Source organism: Trichechus manatus, unplaced genomic scaffold (assembly GCF_000243295.1).
Source record: "Trichechus manatus latirostris isolate Lorelei unplaced genomic scaffold, TriManLat1.0 scaffold00134, whole genome shotgun sequence".
NCBI classification, from domain to species: domain Eukaryota; kingdom Metazoa; phylum Chordata; class Mammalia; order Sirenia; family Trichechidae; genus Trichechus; species Trichechus manatus.
Genome location: NW_004444070.1, coordinates 5,649,747 through 5,674,972, shown reverse-complemented (window position 1 = coordinate 5,674,972; position 25,226 = coordinate 5,649,747). Strand labels below are relative to the sequence as shown.

At 44.5% G+C, this 25,226-nt stretch overlaps 1 long non-coding RNA gene across 2 annotated transcripts; it reads left to right on the top strand.

Annotated features, from left to right (window-relative positions):
* The first annotated feature begins 5,595 nt into the window (after window positions 1-5,595).
* LOC111822150 (uncharacterized) lies at window positions 5,596-25,210 on the top strand. Of its 2 annotated transcripts, none has more exons than XR_002825419.1 (4): window positions 5,596-5,817; window positions 10,029-10,954; window positions 21,921-23,833; window positions 24,262-25,210. It is a non-coding gene; the product is annotated as an uncharacterized LOC111822150 (long non-coding RNA). The 2 variants fall into 2 exon arrangements; XR_002825420.1 differs by having other exon boundaries at window positions 10,029-10,273; window positions 24,262-25,202.
* The last annotated feature ends 16 nt before the right edge of the window (window positions 25,211-25,226 follow it).

Here is a 25,226-nt window from a genome sequence, read left to right as displayed (position 1 = left end):
AGGGGAGAGTATTGACATATTGTGGGGTTGGCAACCAATGTCACAAAACAATATGTATATTAATTGTTTAATGAGAAACTAGTTTGCTCTGCAAACCTTCATCTAAAGTACAATAAAAAAAAAAAATCTACCCACTCCCAAAATAAATAATAAAAAAGCAAACTCCTCAAATTCCTAAAAATAATAAAAATTAAAAAGCAGACCTACTGGATTGGTTGAGAAGGCCTGGGGTGGCAAGAAAGGCCTGGCCGTGGTGCAACCATGTCACTGGATGCACCTCCCCCAATTTTTCTCTCCAAAGGAGAGAACCATCTTGAACCAGCCAGCGAGCTCTGGGGAGGGCATCCTGCCCAGGCCATGGCCCCAGGAGGCGCGTGGTCTCAGTAGGCAGCTCCGGAAAACATTTCTAAGTCCCCCTCTGGAGGTAGAGTCCAGCCTCCGTCAGTCAGAGAAGCCCAGGAGGGAGCCCCAGGCAGGGCCTTGTGTTAGAAGGCCTCCCCCAAGAAGTTTGCTAAGCCCCCCTCCAGAGGCCAGGAGCAGTTTGAGTAGAACAGGGAAGCCCCAGTAGGCTGCCCCGACCCAGCTTTGGTCCTGTGTGAGGTCTGTTCGATAGGTGCACCTTTGAAAATATTCCCAAGAGTCCTTCCGGATGGGAGAACGGGGCAGCCATCCAGGAGATTAGGGAGGTCGTGGATCTAGTTGTAGGAGGAGCCCCTAAAGTATTTTGACGTTCCCCTCCAGTGGTGTGGACAGGCTACAGGGAGGGTGCCCTGGTCTTAGAAGGGACCCACCAAAAGCGTTTCTAATCTCCTCCAGCAGTGTGGACAAGACTGGATGGGCCAGTGTGGCTTGGGGAGTGTCAGCTGGCTCCCTCTTGGCCCCGGTCATGGTATTCTTTCACTCTGGGAGGGGACACGGACCAGGCCAGCAGGGAAACTGGATGTGGGGGCACCGGGCCCACTGTCGGTCCTGCTTAGGTGCCGATCTTTAAGAGGACTTCCGGAAAAGATTTCTAAGTCTCTCTCACTAGGCTGGCACCGGTCCAAGCCAGAGAGGAACGCTCATGGAGGGCCCCCCTCCCCGGGTCTGCCCAGGACCCTGTGTGGGACCAGATTGAGGATGTGGCTCCTGAATGTTTTCTAAGTCTCCTCTACTTAGGGGGAGCAGAGCTGGGCCAATCAGGGAAGCCTGGAAAGGTGTCCCAGGTGCACCCAATGACCTGCTTAGGGCCTGGGCATTGGATAAAAAACAAAAACAAAACCATTGCTGTCGAGTCGATTCCGGCCCATAGCGACCCTAAAGGACAGAGTAGAACTGCCCTAAAGGGTTTCCAAGGAGCGGCTGGTGGATTTGAGCTGCCAAGCTTTTGGTCAGCAGCCTTATCAAAACAGAGGCTGCATTCCTGCTTAGGACCCTGTCTCAGGAGCTGCTCCCTGAGAAGGTGCTTAAGCCCCCCACCTTGGTGGGGACGAGTCAGGTCCAGAGAGTGAGCCGTGAAGGGGCATCCCAGACACAGCCATGTCTCTGAGTTTGCATTGGTCGCCACATGCGCCTCTAGCGAAAGTTTTCCAGTCCCCCTCTGGAGAAGGCCACGGGCCTGGGCTGAGCAGAAACACCTGAGGAGGACTCCCCAGTCCTGCCATGGCCCCCGGGGGGCCAGTTGCTGGATGCGACCCCTACAGAATTTTCCGTCTCCTTGTAGAGGAAAATACCAGTAGGAACCCTGGTGGCGCAGTGGTTAAGAGCTACGGCTGCTCACCAAAAAGTCAGCAGTTCAAATCCACCAGTTGCTCTTTGAAAACCCTATAGGGCAGTTCTACTCTGTCCTATAGGGTCACTATGACCCTATAGAAACAAAGAAAAAAACCCATTGTCATCGAGTTGGTTCCAATTCATAGCGACTCTATGGGAGCGACTGGTGGATTCGAACTGCTGGGCTTTTGGTTAGCAGCCATAGCTCTTAACCACTGTGACACCGGGGCTCCATGACCCTATATAGGGTCGTATATATATATATATGGAGGGGGGTTCCCACTCATAGCCACCCTATAGGACAGAGTAGAATTGCCCCATAAGAAATGCGAGGAGCGGCTGGTAGATTTGAAAAGCTGACCTTTTGGTAAGCAGCTGTAGCTCTTAACCACTGTGCCATCAGGGCTGTAGATATACATATATATATATATGTATATATAGGGTCACATTAGCTAATGGGGTCCTCGGGTGACCGCGGCTGAGACCAGAGCACTCCCCCACCTGGCCTCTTGGGATGACCTTCAAAAAAGAGAACCAAACCGGCTGCTGTGGAGTCGATTCCAACCCTATGTGTATATGACCCCATATGTATGACCACACACACATACATATGACCATATATACACATGGATCTGACTCTATACACACACACATATACATATGTATGTATGTGATCCTATATATATATGTATATACATCCTGTATATATATGGTTGGAATGGACTCGACGGCAGCGGGGTTTTTTTGGTGGGGGGGAGTCATCCCGAGAGGCCCGAGGAGGGGGCTCTGGTCCTAGCCACAGTCACATGTGGACCCCGTTAGTTTACGTGTCTCCGGAAAATGTTTCTAAGTCCCCTCCAGGGTGGCTAGGGACGGCCTTGGAGGGCGATCTCACGTGGGGCTCGGTAGCCACACCTGAATCCCAAAAACGTTGAAGTCCTCCTCCAGAGGGGGGACGCTGACCTGGGATGGCCAGGGAGGGCCGTGGAGAGCGCCCCCACAGTCTCATGTGGGGTGGTCATCAGGGGCACCTTGCAGAAATGATGTCTCTGTCCCTCGCCCGAGGTCCGAGATGGCCTAGGCCAGCATGACACCCCCACAGCTGCGGGCGCGTGTAGGCGGAGTGAGACTTGGAGGAGGCCGGCCTCTGCGGTCCGGGTCGGTCCCGGTTGTGCCGGTTGTCGGGCGCCACCTGGCGGCCACTTTTGTATCGTTCCCCCCCCCCCCCGAGCTTGGGCGGCCTCAGAGAGGAATGGGATTTGGCCGTGGAGCCCAGAGCAGAGTTGCAGGGGCCGCCAGGGATGGCACGGTTGTCCTGGCCACCACCCGTGCCGCTCAGAAGGGATTTGCTCGAGAGGTCCCTGCAGCTAGAGGGGACAGCCGGCATCTGGGAATTGAGTAGCTGCCCACAGGACCCACTTGGGCCCTAGAGGGCAACCTGAGTAGGGAGCCCTGGCTGGCTATGTTCCACGTGGAATTGTTCTAAGTCCCCCTCACGTGCGCCCCACACCCAGCCCAACACGACGGCGTGCTTCACCGTTGCCCGATTTGCTTCCCGAAAGTGTTTCCAAGGTCCCCTCTGCAGAGGGGCGAATGGCCCAGGCTGCCAGGAAAGCTGAGCTAGGTGCCCTGTGCCCAGCTGCAGTTCCTATTGCAGGCACCCCCAAAAGTTTGTAAGTCCCCGTCCAGTGGTGGGACTGTTACCACAAAACGCAGGTCTGAGCCGCCTGTCACAGAAGCCAATACTGAGACAGGGGTGAGGTGAGCAGCAAGAGTGTTTCAGTGTGTATCAATATACAGGAGACAGAGGGGAATGAGCGCCTCCAAAATCTGCCTCCCCCTCTGGAGGCCGACCAGAGGATTTTATCGGGACAGGGTCAGGGTCTGAAGAATCTGTGGAATGCTAGTTCCCCTTTGAGGTGGGCACAGTGACCTCTTTCCAGACACGCTGACCCTCGGCAGGTGTTCGTGAAGAGCCTTTGTTCAGCTGTCTTGCCTTCAGATTTTATCACTCGTTGGTCTACCTCCCAAAGAGGAACTTAGGTTAATTTTTAAACTTTTATAAAATCAGGGGAAAACAGGCGGGAAGAGAGAAGGAAAATAAATCAGAATCATAGGAGCATGCAGAAGTGAACTATGCAAGCAGTGTGTTAACAATACCACAATACCCAGGACGCTAGGCTTACATAGCTGACAATAAATGTGAAATTCCCAAGCAGTCCCTTTCAGAACCATCTGGGCCAAACAGAAAGGTCAGGACTGGGCGCCCTGGACCTGGCCACGGTCTCAGACAGGCCTTAGTTGTCTGAAGCACCTGCTGGAAACTCCCATTCTGCTGCGGGGGGTGGGGGGAGGCTGGCCCTCATTGGTCAGGGAGGTTCAAGTAGGTGCTGTGGGCCGTGCTTCATTCCAGTATCTTCTAAGTCCCTCTCTGGAAGCTGAATCCTTGCCAGGGCTGGCCAGGGACGCCTGAGGACATTGCTCCTGGCAAGGCAGTGGCCCTGGGTGGGGCCCAGACACCACCTAACCTAAAACTGCTTGCTGTTGAGAGGATTTTGACTCTTAATGACCCTATAGGACATAGTAGAACTGCCCCATAGCATTTCCAAGGCTGTGAATCTTTCTGGAAGCATACCTCCACTTCATTGTCCCGTGGAGCAGCTGGCGGGTTCGAACTGCTGAACTTTTGGTTAGCAGCCAAGCTCTTAACCACTGTGCCACCAGGGCTCCTATTAAATATATGGTCCTTGAAAATTTCTCTCCCAATCTGTGGGTTGTCTTTTCATTTCATTAATAAAGCCATTTGAAGAACAAAATATTTAATTTTTACTAGGGCCCATTTATCTATTTTGTTCTTTGCTGTTTGTGCTTTTGTTGTCATATCTGATAATACATCATTAAAAGCAGGTCTCACAGCTTCACCCCTATAACGTACCATGAGGGACAGTTTTTATTCTTGGTGAGTTTTTTTTTTTTAATTACAAAATTCCTTACCATAAAAGAATCATTGGTGCTCTTTAAGCCTCGGAGTATTATTCAAGCTATAAAATTAATAAGATCATGAATTAATATTGACTAGAGTAAAAATAATATTTTAGTATTGTACAAATAATTTCAACTACCAGAATCTGCACAAAGCCAATTTCTATGAGGCGGAGGTCAAATATATCCCAGATTTCCATATTCTCGAAGCTGCTGTATGTACCACGCCATCTCTGACACCAGTTACTCTCTCTCCTCTCAGCACTGTTCCCTACCCATTTGGGTTTGGCAATTCACTGTAAAGTCTCACAGAACTCACAAGGTGGGCATACACTAAAGTGGTTTATTAAGTAGGTAACAGGGTACCACTGGGGATCAGGATCAACAAGCTACAACTCTGGAGCAGGAGCAGGAAGTATGTAGGCAAAGTCTCCCTTCTTCAGGGCAGGACATCTCTCTCAGCTCCTCTCAGCCATGCAGGCCTCCTCTTGGCCCCCTGAGGATGGGCTCCCCCTCGCCCCCTCAGGACGGGCTCCTTTGAGACCCCTCGAAAACCACTTACTTTGCAGATTACTTTTTTTTTTTTTTAGCAGTTACGCCACTTTGACAAGGCAAATACCAACTCCCTTTGCTCCCCAAGGGTATCTTTGATTACTTAAATCCGCGTTTCAGCTCATATACGCATTTAAATCACAGGCTTCTTACTATAGAGGAAATAAGGACAGCCGTAGTGGATCCCAAACACCAGTGGGAACCACTGATCCCTATGGTCCCAAGTTGCTGCGCTCTGGGTTCCCGCACGGACACCGAGCTTTCCAATACCGGAAGCGGAAGTGAGCGTCCTCGGTCGGCAGCCCAGGTTGTGTCCCTGCTGCTCGTCTGTGAGGTCGGTGTGGCCCTGTCGCCGGTGGGCCCGCTCCGCTAGCCGGTGACCCGCAGGTCCTGTCCCGGGTCTGAGGGCGCTGCGCCCGCTCCCCGCGCACTCCTGGTCTCCCAGAGCCTCGGGACTCCCTGTAGCCGGGGAGCCGCCGCCGCCTGGCCGCGTCCTGCTGACTCCTCTGGGCTCTCTCGGTGCGTTCACAGGTGAGGTCGTGGGAACCCTCGCCGCGCACACGCGTGCTTCTCGGGTCAGCGGCGTCAGCGGCACAGGGGGCGCGTGAGAAATGCAGGGTCCTGATACCTGTAATAAAACCACCTAACCCAGGAGTCAGATGAGACTGCTTAAAAAGTTCCTTACACGAAGATTCAGAAAACTGGTTTTATTTAGCTACATGCATGCTTGTGGAGGGCAGCAAGCAAGGAGCCAGGAGAAATGTTCTCCGGTCAGGCTGCCCGCTGGAGAGGCGTGCATATTTATGGGGCGGCAGAATAAGGAGGTTGTACATCTTCATTAAATTTCTGGGGAATCATATGCAGAATAGCAGTGGGACAGGGGAAGATGTCTGGGCCGGATGCTGGTGTCGGACCTTTCGCTTCCGAATGTTTTCCCTCCGTTTTGTACTGCAGCACTTTGCTTCCTTCGGGTCTTTTAATGGCACTTGTGTTCTGCATACGTCAGCTTAAGAACACGGGAACCTTCCCTGCACGTGGGTTGCAGGCCGCAGCTGGTCTGCACTGGTTCAAGCCACCAGCCTCTAACACCCAGGTGGGGATTTTCCAGGAAGGTTAGAAACTGAAAAAACAACTCAAAAATATCTTTAGTGGGCGAGGCAGAATTTCTAGTTTGTCACCCTTACCCCCCCACCTCCAGGGGCGCCCCTTTATTCTCTTTTCTGTTTCTTTACACTCCAGCCTCAGCCAGACTCTTTGGCCTCATCTGCCAATGCCCCAGCACACATGCACACGCAGACGAACACGTGCATGCGCGCGCACACACGAACAAGATTTTCCTGCTTCTCAGCCTTTGCACCAGCTATGTTTTCTGGTTGGAGAAAAACTTTAATCATAGGAATTCGGTAATTCTTATAATACAGGTCTGACTTCAAATGTCACCTTCTCAGACAGTGCCCCCTACCCCCGTTACACCCACGCGTGTATGTTTAAATATCATTGCAGTTTTCAGAATGGGGTAAATCTAGTTTAGTCGACATTAACCTTCATCATGTAAATACAGGCAAATTAAGTTGAATGTGACCTTGGCTTTTACCTGTTCTTCTTCCCTGTGTGACAGGCTTCCAGCAAACAAACAGCTGTGAGGCTCTGCATTGTGCTGACGGCAGCTTTCACACCCTCCCTGCTGTGTTGCTCGCCTAGAGTTCTAGTGAGTCCACTAGAGCTGTGGTTGCCAGCCAGAGGTTGCTATTTCAATTAAAATAAATTACACCTAAAAGGAAAAGTTCATTTCCTCAGTTGTACTAGTCATGTGTTCAGTGGTAAGTAGCCACATGGGCTAGAGGCTACCCTATTGGCCTGTGCAGAAAGAGAACATGGCTGTCTTCACAGAAAGGTCTCTTGGATAGTGCTGCTCAAGAGTATATACAACAATTAAAGTTAACTAAAACTAAAAGAAAAAAAAGTACAGTTTCTTAGTTGTATTATTCATATGTTCTGTGGTAAATAGGCACATGGGGCTAGAGACTACCATATGGGCCTGTGCAGAAAGAGAACATGTCTATCTTCACAGAAAGGTCTCTTGGATAGTGCTGCTCAAGAGTATATACAGCAGGTGATAATCTGTGTGTGTCCTCGATGATCAGTGTCATAGGCCAGAAGGAACAAGTAAAGAAAATACAGAGTGTCTGCCCTAGAGTTATAGTCTAGCATGGGAGACAGTTTTAAATAACTAGTGAAAAACCAGGGACATGTGGTACCTGTATTGAAAGGACCTAACCTGAGAGGTTAGACAGCTTGAAAAGGAAAATTATCGAAGCGAAGATTCAGAAAATTGGTTTTATTTAGCTACACGCATGGCTGTGTAGGGCTGATAACATGTTTTATGGGTGGGGTGGAAGAGTGTTTCAGCTGGAAAGAATGAGTGTTTAAATAAATTCCTGAGGCGACAAAGAACCCGTATCCATTCCTTGATGAAAGTCAGAGATGATTGAAGCCGAGAAAACAATGTGTGGGTAGAGGGGGGTGTTGTGCAAGGCAGCTTGATTGGAGGAGGCAACGGCAGCCGGTGGTTTAGAACCATACTGACTACTCTGGGCTCTTTGAAGGCTGGTGGACAGCCACTGCCGGGTATGGAGCAGTTCCTGTGCTGCCAGTAGATTTGGGAGTGACAACCGTGATTGAATGGTCAGGCAGGAGCTTGTGAGCCAATTAGGGAAGACTGAGGAGGCCTAGACATGGAGATTGGTTGTGGATCAGGAAGACAGTGCAGTGATAGCATGTAGATGTGGATGGTTCACAGGGCATCCATTGATGGAATGCTCGTTCCTTGGGTTACAGGCTATAGATCAGTGAGTGCTTCTCATACTTGAATGTGAGTGTTATGGATTGAATTGTGGCCCCCACAAAAATGTGTGTCAAATTGGCTATGCCCTGATTCCTAGTGTTGTGTGATTGTCCACCGTTTTGTCATCTGAAGTGATTTTACTGTGTGTAGTAGATCCTACCTCTATGATGTTAGCCAGTACCCGTTGCCGTCGGGTTGATTTTCAAATAACGACCCTATAAGACAGGGTAGAACTGCCCTGCACGGTTTCCAAGGAGCGCCTGGTGGATTCGAACTGCCACCCTTTTGGTTAACAGCCATAGCTCTTAGCCACTACACCACCAGGATTTCCTCTGTGATGTTAGTAAGGCAGAAGTAGAGGCCGTTACGTTAACGAGATAGAATTCAGTCTACAAGATTAGGTTGTATCTTGAGTCAATCTCTTTTGAGATATAAAAGAGAGAAGCAAACAGAGAGATATGGGGACCTCATACCACCAAGAAGGAAGAGCCGGGAGAACAGCGCATCCTGTGGACCTGGAGTCCCTATGCTGAGAAGCTCCTACACCAGGGGAAGATTGATGATAAGGAACTTCCCCCAATACCGATAGAGAGAGAGAAAGCCTTCCCCTGGAGCTGGCGCCCTGATTCGGTCTTCTAGCCTCCTAGACTGTGACACAATAAATTTGTTAAAGCCATCCGCTTGTATTTCTGTTATTGGCAGCACTAGATAACTAAAACAACGTGGATAACCCGAGGATTTTGCTAAAATGCAGATTTTGATTCAGCCGTTCTGGGGTTGGGCTCGAGTCTACATAACTGAACAAGCTTTTAGGTTATGCTGGATATAAGACCAGAAATAAGGATGTGAATTAAAATTAGTGCTGTGAGAGAAAGTGATAAAAGGAAGGGTAATGCTGAAAGGGGAGATGCTGACATAAAGATGACGCGAGAGAGAGAACATTGACCTGAGGCCAAGAAATGGAAGACTAGGAGGCAGCTTGGAGGGGAGCAGGGTGGAAAGAAATGGGAACACCGGGGAGGGATGCTCCTCAGAGAAAACCTCATGATTTCCTGATTGATTGATTATAATACTGAAAAACAGTGCGTTCTGGAATCCTCCCAGATTTCTTAAAAGTTTAGGGGTTGGTGGTGTCATGGTTTGAAAACAAAGGGGGAAAAAAACTCAAGGGAAAGAAAGAAATGTTAATTGTAAAAGCAACCGGAAAAATACACATATTAACCAAACCCAACCCAACCCTACCCATTGCCATCAAGCCAATTCTGACTCCTAACGACCCTATACGACAGAGTAGAACTGCCCCGTAGGGTTTCTAAGGAGCAGCTGGTGGGTTGGAACTGCCAACCTTTTGGTTAGCAGCCGAACTCTTAACCACTGTGCCACCAGGGCTCCATATTACAAAGCTATAAATGAAACAGAAAATTGTTTTAAAAGTGCAGAAGAAGGGTTTTAACTGCACATAAGTAAAAGTGAATGAACCATGAGTTCATTGACAAAAGTTGAAAAATATGTTCTTCCTGACAGTTTGCCCACATTGCTGTCAAATAACAGTGCGTGTGTTCATGTATAAGGGAGAAAGTTACACAGGTGAGCCCACAACTTCAACCTTGGACCCCTGACTCCCTGGAGGGAATCAGGTTCAAGTTTTACAGTCTGGCCAGGTCTGGTTGCTTCCTGGGATAAGTAAATTCCTCCATCTGTGACCTTGCTGGCAGAAAGAAGAGGCCCATGGAGCCACATGAAGAATGCAGGTGTGTGCCCTGGAGGCTGGAGCCTGTTCTGCCTTCAGTGCAAATGCCCTCAGGGTGGAGCGTGGCCCTGAGCCTGGGAGGAGGCCAGAGACCTGTCACTCCCTGCTTCTCAATACTATTTCCTCCCCATCCTTCTTCCATTTCAGGTCTCAGGTGTGATGCAAGGAGAACGAGTCCAGTCCAGGCAGATGGAGACTTAGAGCAACCATTATGCATATTTGTAATTCAAGAGGAAGTGTTTCAACTGCTGTCTGGTGTGTGGACCAAACATTATTCATCTGCCTCCAAACTGCCCAGTGCTCTGCTTCCACTCCCGTCCCTCTTCCTGATGTGGCTTCATGGGCTCAGAGACGACATTCCCTTAGACTTCCAGAAGCTGGAGAAGGAAATGGTGAGTTCTACGGAGAACTGGGTTCTCCTTACCATAAGCGCGTGAGGCTGGATATGAATTGTTGGGGGAGCAGCTGTGTGCTGCGGGACTGGTTCCTCAAAGAAGAAGAAAAATGGCAGAGGAGGCCAAGGGACTGAGCCCTAGGAGACACCCTGATGCCCTGCTCCACTGCCACCGGACACTTCTTCTGTAGCCATGTGGCTTTTCAAGACGTGAATGCTGGGGTCACCTTCCTTCTTTGACTCCCAGAGCTGTCACCGTGGGGTGTTAACGTCCCCACCCTGGGCCTTGGTGCTCTGTGTTGAATGACAGAGTCTGCTGACAAGATCCTGAAGACGGAGCAGCTCTGGCTGTGGAGGCTGAGCCCCACCCTCCAGAGCCGTCCTTGGCCCATCTCTCTGAGCAGTGTTCTTGACTCTCCCCAGGCACTGGAACAATTTCTGTGCAGTTCTAAAACCACAGCTCCCCCTCTTACCCTGTGTTATGGGCCAGAAAAGTGGGGGAGAGTTCGCAGGGGGAGACCCTGACTGTTCGTGGGGTCTTGGGTGATGTGAGTGTTCTGATGTCACAAAGGCATGAAGCTGAGGACAATGAGTCCAGCTGAGTCCAGCTGGGTCCTGTGTGGGGTCTCCAGACCCACTTTTCGCCTAATGGGGAAGACTTTTGCCTTGAGGCATTGAGGTGTGTGGAAAGCATGACTCCCCAGTCTAGGTCCTTGTCCTCCCACCTGTGCCTGGAGCTGGGATTTAATCCTCTAATTGTTGATGTTCTCCGTAGTCTTGAATTAAAATCTGCAATTAAAGTGTTCTGTCATCCCATGAGATGTATTAAAGTTTTTGGATTTACAGTTTCCACTGGATGAAAATTTCTAGATCACTGGTTGTGTTTCTACTGAGAATTTTTCAATTTAATGGATATAAACTTCTTAAACTCTGAGGAATATTTATTTTAACTTATAAAAGTTACTCCAAAGTTTATCTAAATCTTGAGAAAGTTATCTTCTGTCTGAAGATTATTACTGTCTGTATTTGGAAGTTTCTGAGTATTACCAATAGTGTTGCTAGTATTATAGGCTTATCGTCCAGGTCTTCATCCATAGGCTGTCTCTTGTTTCGTTGTGCCTCTCTTGAGCTTTCTGTAGATTCACTTGTTACTCAGTTCTTCAGTGACTTGTAATCCATGCTGACGGTTGTAGGCTTTGATCTTCATCAGTAAGTGCTTCAAGTCCTCTTCACTTTCAGTAAGCGAGGTTGTGTCATCTGCATAACGCAGGTTGTTGATGAGTCTTCCTCCAATCCTGATGCTGCGTTCTTCTTCATATAGTCCAACTTCTCTGATTATTTGCTCAGCATACAGATGGAATAAGTATGGTGAAAGAATACAACCCTGGCACACACCTTTCCTGACTTTAAACCATGCAGTAACCCCTTGTTCTGTTTGAATGACTGCTTCTATGTACAGGTTCCTTGTGAGCACAATTAAGTGTTGTGAAATTCCCATTCTTCACAGTGTTATCCATGATTTGTTGTGAACCACACAGCCTTTGCATAGTCAGTGAAACACAGGTAAACATCTTCTGGTATTCTCTGCTTTCAGCCATGATCCATCTGACATCAGCTGTGGTATCCCTCGTTCCATGTCCTCTTCTGAATCTGGCTTGAATTTCTGGCAGTTCTTTGTCGATGTACTGCTACATCTGGTTTTGAATGATCCTTAGCAAAATTTTACTTGCATATGATACTAATGATAGTTTGATAGTTTCCACATTCTGTTGGATCAGCTTTCTTTTTTGTCACTTTCAGTTTGTTTTTTTTAAATTGTACTTTAGATGAAGGTTTACAGAACAAATAGTTTCTCATTAAACAGTCAGTACACATATTTATGACATTGGTTAACAACCCCATGACATGTCAACACTTTCCCTTTTCGACGTTGGAAGATTTTTTTTTTTTTTGTGAAAATATAGCCAAAGTTACACCATTTCAAATGTTTCTACATGTACGATTCAGTGACATCGGTTACATTCTTCTAGTTGTGCTGTTATTCTCACTATCCTTTTCCAAATTATTCCATCACCATTATCTTCAACTCACTGCCCCCTAGGCTTCCCATCAAACCTTTTGAGTCGCTGTTATCAATTTGATCTCACATAGATAATTGTTTTTTTTTTGTAACTTAGATGAAGATTTACAGAACAGTTTCTCATTAGACAGTACACATATTGCCCTATGACAATGGTTAACCCCAGGACATGTCAACACTGTCCCTTCTCAAACTTGAGTTCCCTATCACCAGCTTTCTTGTCCCCTCCTGACTTCTAGTCCTTGTCCCTGGACTGCTGTGCCCCATTAGTCCCGTTTGGTTTTATGGGGCTATCCAGTCCCCAGCCAAACGGTAAACCTCGGGAGTGATTTCACCACTGAGCTAAAAGGGTGTCCAGGGGCCATACTCCAGGGTTTCTGCAGTCTTTCAGGCCAATAAATCTGGTCTTTTTTTGTGAGTTAGAATTTTGTTCTGTATTCTTCTCCAGCTCTGTCCAGGACACTCTATTGTGGTCCCGGTGAGAGCAGTCAGTGGTGGTAGCTGGGCACCATCTAGCTGTACTGGACTCAGTCTGGTGGAGGCCATGGTAACTGTGGTTCATTAGTCCTTTGGACTGATTTTTTCCTTGCATCATGTTCTCTTAATTCTCCCTTGCCCCTGAAGAGGTGAGACCACTGGAGCATCTGAGATGGCTGCTCACAGGCGTTTAAGACCCCAGACGCTACTCACCAAAGTAGAATGTAGAATATTGTCTTTATAAATTGTGTTATGCCAATTGAGCTAGACGTTCCCTGAGACCATGGTCCCCACAGCCCTCCGCCCAGCAGTTCAGTCCCTCGGAGTTCGGATGTGTCTATGGAGCTTCCATGACCTTTCCTTGTACAAGCTGTGTTGGCTTCCCCGGTGTGTACTGTCTTACTCTTCACCAAAGTAACCACTTATTTATTGTCCATTTGGTTCCCCCCCACCCCAGCCATCCCTCATAACCAACAAAGATTATTTCTTTTTGTGTGTAAACTTTTACGGGTTTTTACAGTAGAGGTCTCATACAATATTTGTGTTTTTGTGATTGATTTATTTCACTCAGCATAATGTTCTCCAGTTTCATCCATGTCATGAAATGCTTCACACATTCATCATTGTTCTTTATCTTTGCATAATATTCCATTGTGTGTATGTACCATAGTTTGTTTATCCATTCATCTATTGATGGGCATCTAGGTTGTTTCCTTTTTTCTTTGCTATTGTGAACAATGCTGCAATGAATATGGGTGTGCATATGTCTATTCGTGTGATGGCTTTTATTTCTCTAGGATATATTCCTAGGAGTGGGATTGCATTTTGTAGTGCTTTTTTTTTTTTTTGTGCTGATGTTTTCTTTGTTCCTCTTAAACGCTCCTGTGCTAAATTCCTTTCGTTTGTGGATTTTTTTTTCATTTCTTTTGTTTTTGTAGGTTTTGTTTTCACTGAGACTTTGTTTTTCTTCATTTTGATGAGTAGGTTTGTTAACTTTCTTTGCGGTTACGTTGAAATTTACCCTTATATTCCTAGATTTGAACAAGTCTATTATTAATTGGTATCGCTTTGCCTTTCTTTCCGTTAGAAGGTTCTATACCTACATCGTTTATTCCATCTGTTGTTGTTCTGATGCTGTTGTCATTTACAGATAAACGTCTAGTAATTCTTTTGGTTTTGTATAGTCCTTAAGAGTTCATTTCCTAGGTTGGTATTTGGCTAGTACAATCCTGAGTCCTGTATTCAGCCTGTGGTCTGATGTCGTTTGTTCTCAGATCAAAGGACTCGTTTTAATAAATCTGGTGAGTTTGGTTTGGTTTTTACATAGTCGTTAATTTCTGTTTATCTGGAAATGACCTAATTTCACCATCGTATTTGAACGAGAGTTTTGCAGGATATGTTATTCTTGGCTGGCAAGTCAAGGTTTTGTATATGTCGTCCCATTGCCTTTTTGCCTGCATGGTTTCTGCCAGATAATCCGAGCTTTGTCTTACTGCTTCTCCTCTGTATGTGACTTGTTTTTCTGGAGCTGCTCTTAGGATTGTTTGTTTTTGGTTTTAGCGAGTGTCATTATGCTATGCCTTGGTGATTTTCTTTTGGGGTCTATCCTACATGGGGTTTGTTGAGCTTCTTGAATGGTCAGCTTTTCATCTTTCATGATATTGGGGAAGTTTTCTGTTAGCAATTCTTCAGTGATCCTATCTGTGTTTTCTGTTTTCTACCCATTCTGGAACTCTGATCACTTGCAGATTTTTGGTTTTGATTGTATCCCATATAATTCTCAGGGTTTCTTCATTTTTTTTCATTCTGTTTTCTGATTTGTCTTCAGAGTGGTGTCCAAGTGTTTGTCTGCAATTTTGCTGATCCTGTCTTCCATCCTTTCAAACCTGCTCCTCAGCCCTTCTGTGACACTGTCCATTTATGAAATCTTGTTTATCTTTTGGATTTCTAATTGTTGTTTCTGTAGGATTTCTAGTTGTGAATTTATTTTGGCAGTATGTTCCTGTATTATTTTCTTGAATTCTTCTGTTTTGTGGTCTGTATTTTCCATGAATTTGTCTGTCCCTTCCATGAATTTGTCTATTTTTTCCTCATTTTTGTCTGCTCTTTGCTTCAAGTCTTGGATAATTCTAAATATTAGAGATTTGAATTCTCTATCAGTTAGGTATATTGCCTTTTCTACTGGAAAGTCATTTGGTGTTTTATTCTGGACGCCGACCGGAAACATCCTGTCCGGTTTTTGTAAATGTTTTGATGTTGTCTGCTGTCTTCAGGGCATTCAGTGGTTATTTTCTTCATTTATTGATTGTAGATTTGTTTCATCCTGTTTTTTTTTTTTTTAATTTGGTTATGTTTGAGCAGGCAGGCTGTGCGTTCTTTGCTCGTCTGTGGGCACGATACTTTTCAGCTCCTTCTCCAGTGGGCAGGGTCAGTCACTCAGGTATGGTATAACAGGACAGGTCCGGCTGCAAGGGAGTTGCTGGGAATGGTTTGTGGCATGTACCAGGGCTGACAGTGCGGACCGGGAATCAGTGCAGGGCAGGTTCCAATAGGCCGTACCTGTGCTGCTTGGGAGTGTGATGTTCAGCGCATGGTGCAGGTAGGCAGGAAGGAGGGGGTAGATTATGATGTGTGGAGCTAAGATGGGTATGGGAAAGAGGAGAGAAAGGAGAGGAACAGGGCCAAAAACAAACAAAAAAGGGGTGCTAAGGGAGCTTGCTATTGGAGTGGAGAGATGAGAGACTGAGAAATGGGGAAAAACAAAAGAAAAAAAACCAAAAGGGTAAAATAAACAATGAATAAATCAAGAAACTGAAAATGAAAGGTAAAAAGGGAGTAAGAAAGAGAACAAAACAAGAGAAAAACCAAAACAAACAAACAAAACAAAAGAATTGCCCCCAGGGATGTCCCTGTGTGTGTGCGCCGAGTAAGGGAGTAGCTTCCAAGCTGCGCAGTACTGCCTGGCTAGAAGGGGCTCCCAAGGCCAGAAAAAAAGAAAACAAAGAAATCAAAACAGAACAAATCAGGGCAAACAAATAATGAAAGCCGCGGGGGTCCGACCAGCACTGCAGCACGAGTTGGGAAGCAGCTTCACAGTCAAGCAGTGTTTGCAGCCTTTCAAGAAGAAGCAAAGATGGCGCACGGAGCCAGGTATTTGAGAGAAAGGAGGGAGAGGTAGTGAGAGGTAAGGAAGAAATCTAAAGAAGGGGAAAAAAGCAACACCAGCAGCCAACAAACGGCACTCAGAGCCGGCCTGTGTGGGCGGGTGGAATCCAAGTGATACCGGGGTGAAGTGGGTGCTTCCTGGCCATGAGACGGTGGTTGTAAAAAGCAGAGGAGGCTGAGTAGGGGTGAAGAAGGGTGGGAGGTGGGAAAACCTATGTTGCTGGTTACCAGTTCTGTCTCCTGCTGGAAGCTCCATTAAGTTGCTTTCTCGTACCCCTTGTTCACTGATCTCTGATAGGAGTCCAAGATGGTGGATCTGTGCTGTGGTAGCTGATAGGGGACCTCTGCACATATCTCTCCTCGCTTTCTGTTCTTGGTCGGCTTCTTATTCCATTCGGTGCTTGGCTGAGTTCTTTATCTCTTTATTTGATGCTTAGGGTTTCAGGATTGACGTGTGACTCTGTTTGACTTAGTTTTTCGGATCTTTCCTGCGGCGGGACGGCGTGGTGCTTCTGACTATAGCGCCATGTTGCCTGGAAGTCTGGATCACCTTTCTTTGGAATAGGCATAAATAGGGATCTCTTCCAGTCGGTGGGCTGTCTTCCAAATTTCTTAGCATAGATAGTGGGCACATCTAGCTCTGCATTTGTTTGTAGAAACATCTCAATTGGTATTCGTCAATTCCCAGAGGCTTGTTTTTCTCCAGTGTCTTCAGCATAGCTTGGACTTCCTCCTTCAGTACCATTGGTTCTTAATCGTCGGCTACTACCTGACACGGTTGAACACTGACCAGTTCTTTTTGGTACAGTAGTGTATTCCTTCTGTCTTCTTTTGACGCTTCCTTCACCATTCAATTTTTTGCCGAGTCTTTTAATATTGGAACTTAAGGCTTGAATTTTTTCTTCAGTTCTTTCAGCTTGAGAAACACTGAGCGTGTTCTTCCCTTTTGGTTTTCTATCTCCAGGTCTTTGCATATGTCATTATGATACTTTTGTCTTCTCGAGCTGTTCTTTGAAATCTTATGCTCAGCTCATTTCTTCCTTTTGCTTTAGTTATTCATGTTCAAGAGCAAGTTTTTTAGTCTTTTCTGACATCCACTTTGGTCTTTTCTTTCTTTCATGTCTTTCTTTTCAAATTGTGCTTTAGGTGAAAGTTTACAGTTCAAGTTAGTTTCTCATAAAAAATGTATACACACGTTGTTATGTGACCCTGGTTGTTAGGTGCCGAGTCAGTTGCAACTCCTGGTGACCCTGTGTACAACAGAGCAAAACACTGCCCGGTCCTGTGCCATCCTAACAATTGTTGCTGTGATTGAGTGCATTGTAGCAGCCACTGTGTCACTTCGTGTTGTTAAGGGACTTCCTCTGTTTCGCTGACCCTCTAGTTTACCAAGGAAGATGTCCTTCTCCAGGGACTGGTCCCTCCTGATAACATGTCCAGAGTACGCGAGATGTGGTCTCACCATCCTCACTTCTAAGGCACATTCTGGCTGTACTTTTTCCAGTATATGCATCCCTGAATCAGTGTATTTTTCTTTTTGATGGTTTTTATGGTATAAACAAATAGAATAATACTTTGTGTACTTTTTATGTCAGTCCCTTTGGTTCAAATTCTCATTAGGATAACTCTTCCATGGCTGTTAATTCATTTTAATTGCTCCATAATCTTTTCTTATAGGAATATAGTGTCTCATTCTCTTTGATGTCTTTTCTCATTTGGGTCTCAACATACTGTAAGTAACCTCTGCATCCTCTCCATAAAATGTGCTCCCCTTGTAGCCTTCCCCATCTGAGTGGTCGGCACACCATTTGCCTTGGTGATCTAATGCTACCATAACAGAAATACCACAGGCGGGTGGCTTTAACAAACAGAAATTTATTTTCTCACAGTTTAGGAGGCTAAAAGTCTGAATTCAGGGCGCCAACAATAGTGGAAGGCTTTCTCTGTCAACTCTGGGGTAAGGTCCTTGTCTCTTTTCAGCTTCTTCCTCCTTGGCCTCTTAGTGATCTTCATGTACCATGGCATGTGTCTTCCTCCATCTCTTTTTTCTTGCTGCTTGTTTAATCTCCTCATATATCTCAAAAGAGATTACTCAAGACACTCCGTGTGCTAATACTGCCTCATTAATGAGATTATAACCAAAGATACAGGGTTTTTGTTGTTGGCTCAGACTCATAGTGATCTTACGTGCAATAGAATGAAACACTGACCTATCTTGTGCCATCATCACAATCGTTAAGCTTGACCCACTGTTGCAGCCACTGTGTCACTCCATGTCTTTGACGGTCTTCCTCTCTTCTGCTGACCCTCTGCTTTACCAAACATGATATCCTTCTCCAGGGACTGGCCCCTCCTGATAACATGTCCAAAGTATGTGAGACAAGGTCTCACCATCCTTGCCTCTAAGGAGCTTTATGGCTGTACTTCTTAATGTAGATCTGGGTTTCTAATCCATATCATTTTTCTTTTCCATGAAGAACTTCTTTTACCATTTCTTGCAGGAAAGTTATACTGGTCACCAATTTTCCTCATATTTGTATGGAAACATCCTTCTCTTTCATCCTTTTTAAAGTATATTTTTAATTGTAATAAAAATCTATGTAACAAAGCATTTGCCTATTGAGTAATTTTTACTTGTATAATCTAATGGGTGGTGAAAATGGTTAAGCACTTGACTGCTAGCCGAAAGGTTGGCTATTCAAATCCAGCTACAGGCTCCTTGGAAGACAGACTTGTTGATCTGCTTCCAAAGGGTCACAGCCTTGAAAACTCTATGGAGCAGTTCTACTGTGCACATGTGGGGTCGCCTTGAGTTATAATTGACTGAATGGCAACTTGAGAACAACAGCAATAACAGTGAAGTTGATTACTCTGAAGTGTTGTGCAATTATTGCCACTATCTTTTCCTTTTTTATTGCACCACCAGTAGCAGTAACTCAGTGCCCCCTCTGCAATGAACCTTCTTTTCTCACTCTTTCCCACCCCTGGTAATCACTAGTAAGTTTGGTCACTATACGTTTGCCTATTTTGTAGAAGTTGGATCATGTGGTATTTGTCTTTTTTAGACTGAGTTAATTTCACTCAGCATAATGTTTTCAAAGTTCATCCATACTGTAGCATCTATCAGGATTTCATTTCTTTTATAGCTAAGCAATATTCCGTTGTGTGGCTGGATTGTATGTTTTTCATCCATTCATCTGTTGATGGGCATTTAGGTTGTTTCCATGTTTTGGCTATTGTGAATATTGCTGCAATGAATATTGGCGTACAGATTTCTGTTCTTAATTCTTTTGTGTATTTGCCTAGGAGTGGGATTGCTGGGTCATATTGTAGTTCTATAGTGAACTTTCGGAGGAACTGCCAAACTTTTCCATAGTAGTTGTACAGCTGTACCATTTTACGTTTCCACCAGCAATAGATGATGGTTTGTTTCTCCACATATTTGCCAACACTTGTTATTTTCCATTTTTCTCCTTCTCTTTTGAAGGTTTATTTTGCTAGATACAGAATTCTAGTTTAGTCGTCTTTTTTTTTTTTTCCTCTCTCAACGAACACTAAATGTTTCATTCCAGTCTTCCCTTGTCTTCATGGTTGTTTAAGACAAATCTGATGTAATTCTTAACAGTGCGTTTCAATAGGTGATTTTTCCCCACTCTGGTTTCTTACAGTGTTTTCTCTTAGATTTTGTGCAGTTCCCTCTCTTTCCCATCACTAGGTGTAGTTTGCTATCTATCTTGCTGGGTATTTCCTGAACTTCCTGGGTCTTTCGTTTGGTGTGCATCATAGATTTTCTAAATTTCTCAGTCATCGTTACCTCAAATAGCTCTTCTTTTTGTTTCTGTTGTCTTTCCTTTCTGGTATTCTCAATACGTGGATGACTCTCTTTTACTAATTGTCCCACAGTTTTTGAATATTCTGTTCCATTTTTTTCATTCTTTTTTTCTCTTTGCATTTCAGTTTTGAGTGTTTATTAACACACCCTCAAGCTCACTGCTTCTTTCTTTGGCTTTGTCCTGTCATTTGAGGAATTTGTTAAAGGCACTTTTCATTTCTGTTACTGACAGTTGATTTTTAGCAATTCATTTGATTTCTTTGTTACAGTTTCTATTTCTTTATGTGTTGTTACATATGCTATATTATTGGCATTTGTAGCATGTTAATAAACCATGTAATTTGGAATTTTTGGTTTGATGATTACGAAATATCTGCTATATTTTAGACTGATTTTGATGTTTGCACTGTCTCTTCAAGCTGTGCCTTTGTCTTTAGTATGCCTAGTGGGTTTTTGTTGAAAGGCTGGGATTATTATATACTAAGTAGAAGGAACTGAGGTGAATAAATAGGCCTTTGTTACGAGGTTTTATTTTTTTCTAGCTAGACGCTGGGCGGTGTTTATTGTTTGTTGTAGCTGTCAGTTGCTCTGATGTGCTTTTTTTCTTGTTGTGTTTGGGTTGTTGAGATACTTCTTAAATCAGGTCTGAGACTGATAGTTCTTTTCTGTTGTAATCTTGTTATTATGTAAGAGCGCTATGGATGAAGAGGTAAGATGAGGGCAAAAGGGAAGCCTGAGATGGTCCAATGATTGTCAGACTTAGTGAGTCTGTGCCCTGGGCAGGGAGCCTACAAGTGCTCCTCTCTTCTCCCCTCACCCACTTTCATGAGACAGGAAGCCTAGATGAGGCTGAAGTTGGGTGTTTCACTACCGCAGGTCAGGTAGACTCTGGTAAAGTGAATTCTTTTGAGGGAGACCTTGTTAGGGAGAACAGAATTCTCTGGGAAATTTTTGAAATGGCTGCTTTTCCTCTTCCCCCTACTGGAAGGAAGCACTAGGAAATTTTTCTCTGATGGTCACACTGAGGACCTGATAGGGTTCTTGCAGGTAAAACTCAACAAAACTCTGTGGATTCACCTAAGTTTGGGCCCCCCAGCATTTTTAACCCGGAATTTGTCCGCAGTGACCTTCCAGCAATTCATCAGTTGCATTTTAAGTTTTCCTATGCTGATGCTGATCGTAGAGGTGGGTTCTGCTCCTAGGTTTTTGCTCTGGTATGATTCTCTGTAGCTGCTTATGCGGCTCTCCAGTTTTGGGGAAGCAATTGTGTCTTCAATGTTCTGAGTTTTGGATATTCAGATTTTTTTCTTGTGAGGATGGAAGTGATAACTTCCAAGCTCCTTATATATCGGATCAGAAACTGGAAGCCTTTGTGTTTTGTGTCATTACTGTTGTCTTTATCTTTTATGTTACTTTCTTTACAATACTCACTTATGCTGCTTTTGTTTTTCCCATTTTGCGAAGTCACATGTTTAGCCTACTGCTAATGACTTTTTTTTTCCTTGGATATAAGCAAGATATCTTTCCCTTCCTGGGCACGAAGGTTAGTGGAGCCCTTTGGCTCTTGTACCTCCGCGTTGGGATTTGTTGAGGTTGACGAGCATGTGAAATGTATATGAGTGTTTCTAGAATCATCATAGTCTGCTTCCAGTTTTTTCAGAATGGAAAGTGCTTTTTTTCTCTTACCAAGCCAGGTTTCACTAGTTAATGTTTTCTAAAATGATTACTTTGCTCCCTGTGCTACTTTACTAAAGATAAACTTGGTTGTGTTACTTGTTTATTCTCTTACTGTGCTGCATTTTCTGTAGAACGTATTGCCGCTTGAATATACATATATATGTTTACTGTGTACACTTAAAGAAGTTACTATCCATATTCATCTGGATGTTTCTGTTTTGTTTATTGCTGTATTTGCTTTTTCAACATGAAGTAGGCTGTGTGTCAGTATTAACTAAATGAATTTTCATAAATGAAGGGAGTCACAGTTAAGAGTCTGAAGGGAAGAAGTTTTGTCCAAGACACAGGACTTTGCCAGAAGTAGCTCGGGTTGTGTGAATTGAATAGGATGTTTCTTTTGTCTCTTCTCCCTAGTATCCAGCAGGACTCTAAATCATCCATGGTGTTGCTGGAGAATAACAGCGAGGATAACAACAAAACTATTCGTATGAACAGAAATGGATTTGTTAGGAATTTAGCCTTCAAAGACAAACTGATCTTCCTCCTGACCGTGGCTCAGCATTCCACGTGGGCAACATTGAGCATGTGATTGTCTCTAACTTTACTCAACGAGAAAATGTTTGAAATATCTACTTAGGAGGCTTATGAGGTATAAATGAGCTAATGTGTTGCAAATTGTTCTGCGAAACTTTTCACAAATCATACTTGCTCAGTACATGGAAAATTTTATTATCTTTGTTTAATGAACGTTAGGGTTTTGATCCTCGCCCGCTGCACTGGAGGAGACGTTTGGATTTGGCTCTAGCTCAAGAGTTTGTTGTGATCCCATCACACCTGGATTGATAAGAAATCACATACACTGCTCACGTCACCCCTTCCCTAACATGAGGAGTGTTCTTACTCTAAAACTGTTCTGTTTTACAGCCTTTGTTTTCCGCAGGACATGAGGAAGCCAAGGAATTGGTGCTATTTCACAGAGGTCGCTCTTACAGATCAGGGGATTCGACTGGTCGGGGTTCAGGTAGTCATGGTTGGGTGACTTCCAGGGGCTACAAATAAGAGAGAATTCTGGAATGGAGCCTCTAGAGGGCTGATGTGCAAGTCTTTGTTTCCTAGGCTTCGCAGGCAATTTAATAGGTAAACTCTCCACACTTCAACTTACGAAGTTGTTTTTGTGGTAGAAATCATACGTAACAAAATATTCGCCAGTTCAGTAGTGTTTACATGTATAACTTGGTCACATTATGTTTATCATGTTGTGCAATCATTATAGGATGGAAACAGTCTCTTTCCGGTTAGCAAACAGAAGGGCATGCTGTTCTTGTTTATGCAGAGGTAGTACTCTTTGTCATAACAGTAGACTTTATGTGAGGATGTATGAGTTTGAGGAAACAGTCACTAATAATTGATGTACAGTTGCATCCGGTCTTGAAATTTGAGAATTGTGTGGCGATCTGGATTCTCCTGTTTCCTGTCTCATCGGAGCTCTTTAAACTTCTGTTACCTTTGCCTGTTTCTGAAAAGGACAGAACATAACAGAGCGATTTTTTCAAAAAATAGGTGACTGACATGTAAAAATTCATAATTCTGCAAAAGAATATTCTTTTTTCAGAAAGTGAACCTGTCATCTTCTGATCTCCTAGAGTTCAAGAAAATATGACCAGCTCAGGGCCTTGGGTTGCCAGTTTCTGCGGGCTCTTGGTCCTCCTGTGGCTGTGAGTGGCAAAATGAAAAGCTGCCATTCTGCAGCGTTTCCCAGTTGTTAATACCTCGTCTTGCGTTCACCCTTTGTTTTATGTTTGTTGAGTGTTCTGGTGGGTCTTATGGAAGGAGGTGTAATTGTTTTTTCACAAGGAAGCGATGATCTGAATGAACGTATTTCTCTAATTTTTGCTGTTTTCTAACTGTTCTAGGCCATAAAGAGAGGAGTAAGCCTGCAGTGGGTCGAAAACCTTAGAGAGATCATTTCTGTTTGTTGAAAGTGTATGAGACAGGATGCAATAAGTGAGGAAGTGAATGTAGTTAGTGAAGGGATAAGGCTGATGGCTATACCCAAGGGTAAACCTTGGTGGAACACAGAACTTTGTGTCAAATCCCTTTGAATTCTCAGTTCCCCAGGGCTATCAGCGTCACTCTACATTCTTGTACATAATTGAAGTACATGGTACCTTGCTGATCCATAATGTATGGAATGTTTTATGACTCAGTGGTCTTTGAAGATGTGGCCATGGACTTTAGCCAGGAAGAGTGGGCTTTGCTGGATCTTGCTGAGAGGAAACTCTACAGAGATGTGATGATAGAAACCTTCAGAAACCTGGCTTAAATAGGTAAGAATAGCATCTTTTGTTTTTTATTTATTTACTGAACAAAAATATTTAACTCATTGATTTTGCTCCAGTATTTGAGCAAATGAAACAGGCGTGGTCCCTTCGTCTGTGGAGCTTACATATCCTGGCTTTCCTATGAACATAAAGCTCTATATGTTAAAATGAGTTTTCGTTTCTTTTGTGATAAAAAGCCCCGAGGCTCTCTAAGTGTTGTAAGTGTAAGCACTGGCTTCAGGGTTACTGTGGGACATTGAGAGATATGTGGTTTGGGACCTTGTAGAGTTTTACTGTATTTATTACAAGTTTGACATGATTATTTTGCTGCAAATAAACTCACACCTGAACATTTTCAGAGACCCTGAAGAGCAAAGTATTGCCTCAGTTTTAAGGAAATGTTCACTGCTCTTCACTGTTTTCCCTCACGATAGGCATTTCTTCATGAGCACCATGTCAGCTATACCTGTTTGTTTTCCCAGAGAAGCAAGGGAAAGATCTGAGGACAGTGGAAATCGGACCCATCCAGGGCCACTGTGTCGGGAAACACCAGGAAAGCAGGAATTTTTGGAAGGACCAGCCCTGTATGGATGGAATTACATTTGAATTAGTCAGCTAGAAAAATTCTCTTTTGAGTCGTGGACAAAACTTCACAGATACCAGAGCTTTTCTGACTTGAGCAATTTTCTCACACCTGTGGTCATGGAGACCGTTTTCTTCTTTGGATGTTACATGTGTATTGTATCCAATATCTTCCTTCTTGGTTGTCCTAACTACAGCTATTTATGTTACCATCACTCTGTCCTCATGGAATTATTTCCTAGTAAATTGCTTTTTAACCAGTGCGAATGTGCTAAAACAGTGAAATGTGGCTGTCTTTTGTTCACAGCATCCTTTTTCCGCTAATGATTCCTTTCTTTTTTGTTTCATATTGTGAATCTCAACTTGAATATTTGGTCAGTCTCCCAAAAGCTTAGTGATGGAGAAAAGTTATACAGTGAACATATAATGTTGCAATACATAGAGAATAACACCTGGTTGCCTGTATTAGGAAAAGTCTACAAATTGCATGGCAATATAGATCGCCATGAAAACCAGGAGAGACATTTGAGATGAGTATAATTCAAACAAGAAAAAACAGTGCCTCAGGGAAAGACCTAATGTGTCGTGACGTTGAAGTACACAAATATATATTTATGTATGTATATTAGCACTTTTAGTCAGTTTGTAACAGTTCAGTAATTGCCAACGTAATGAGGGCAGCGTATGCATTGCATAGGAACCATATCTGTTGTCTGTCAGATTTTGACCCAAGTAGGAAACAGCAGTGCCCTACTCAAAGATGGCAGCCATTTGTGCCACTTTGAATATGTGTCACTCTCCACAGTCCTGCCAGTAA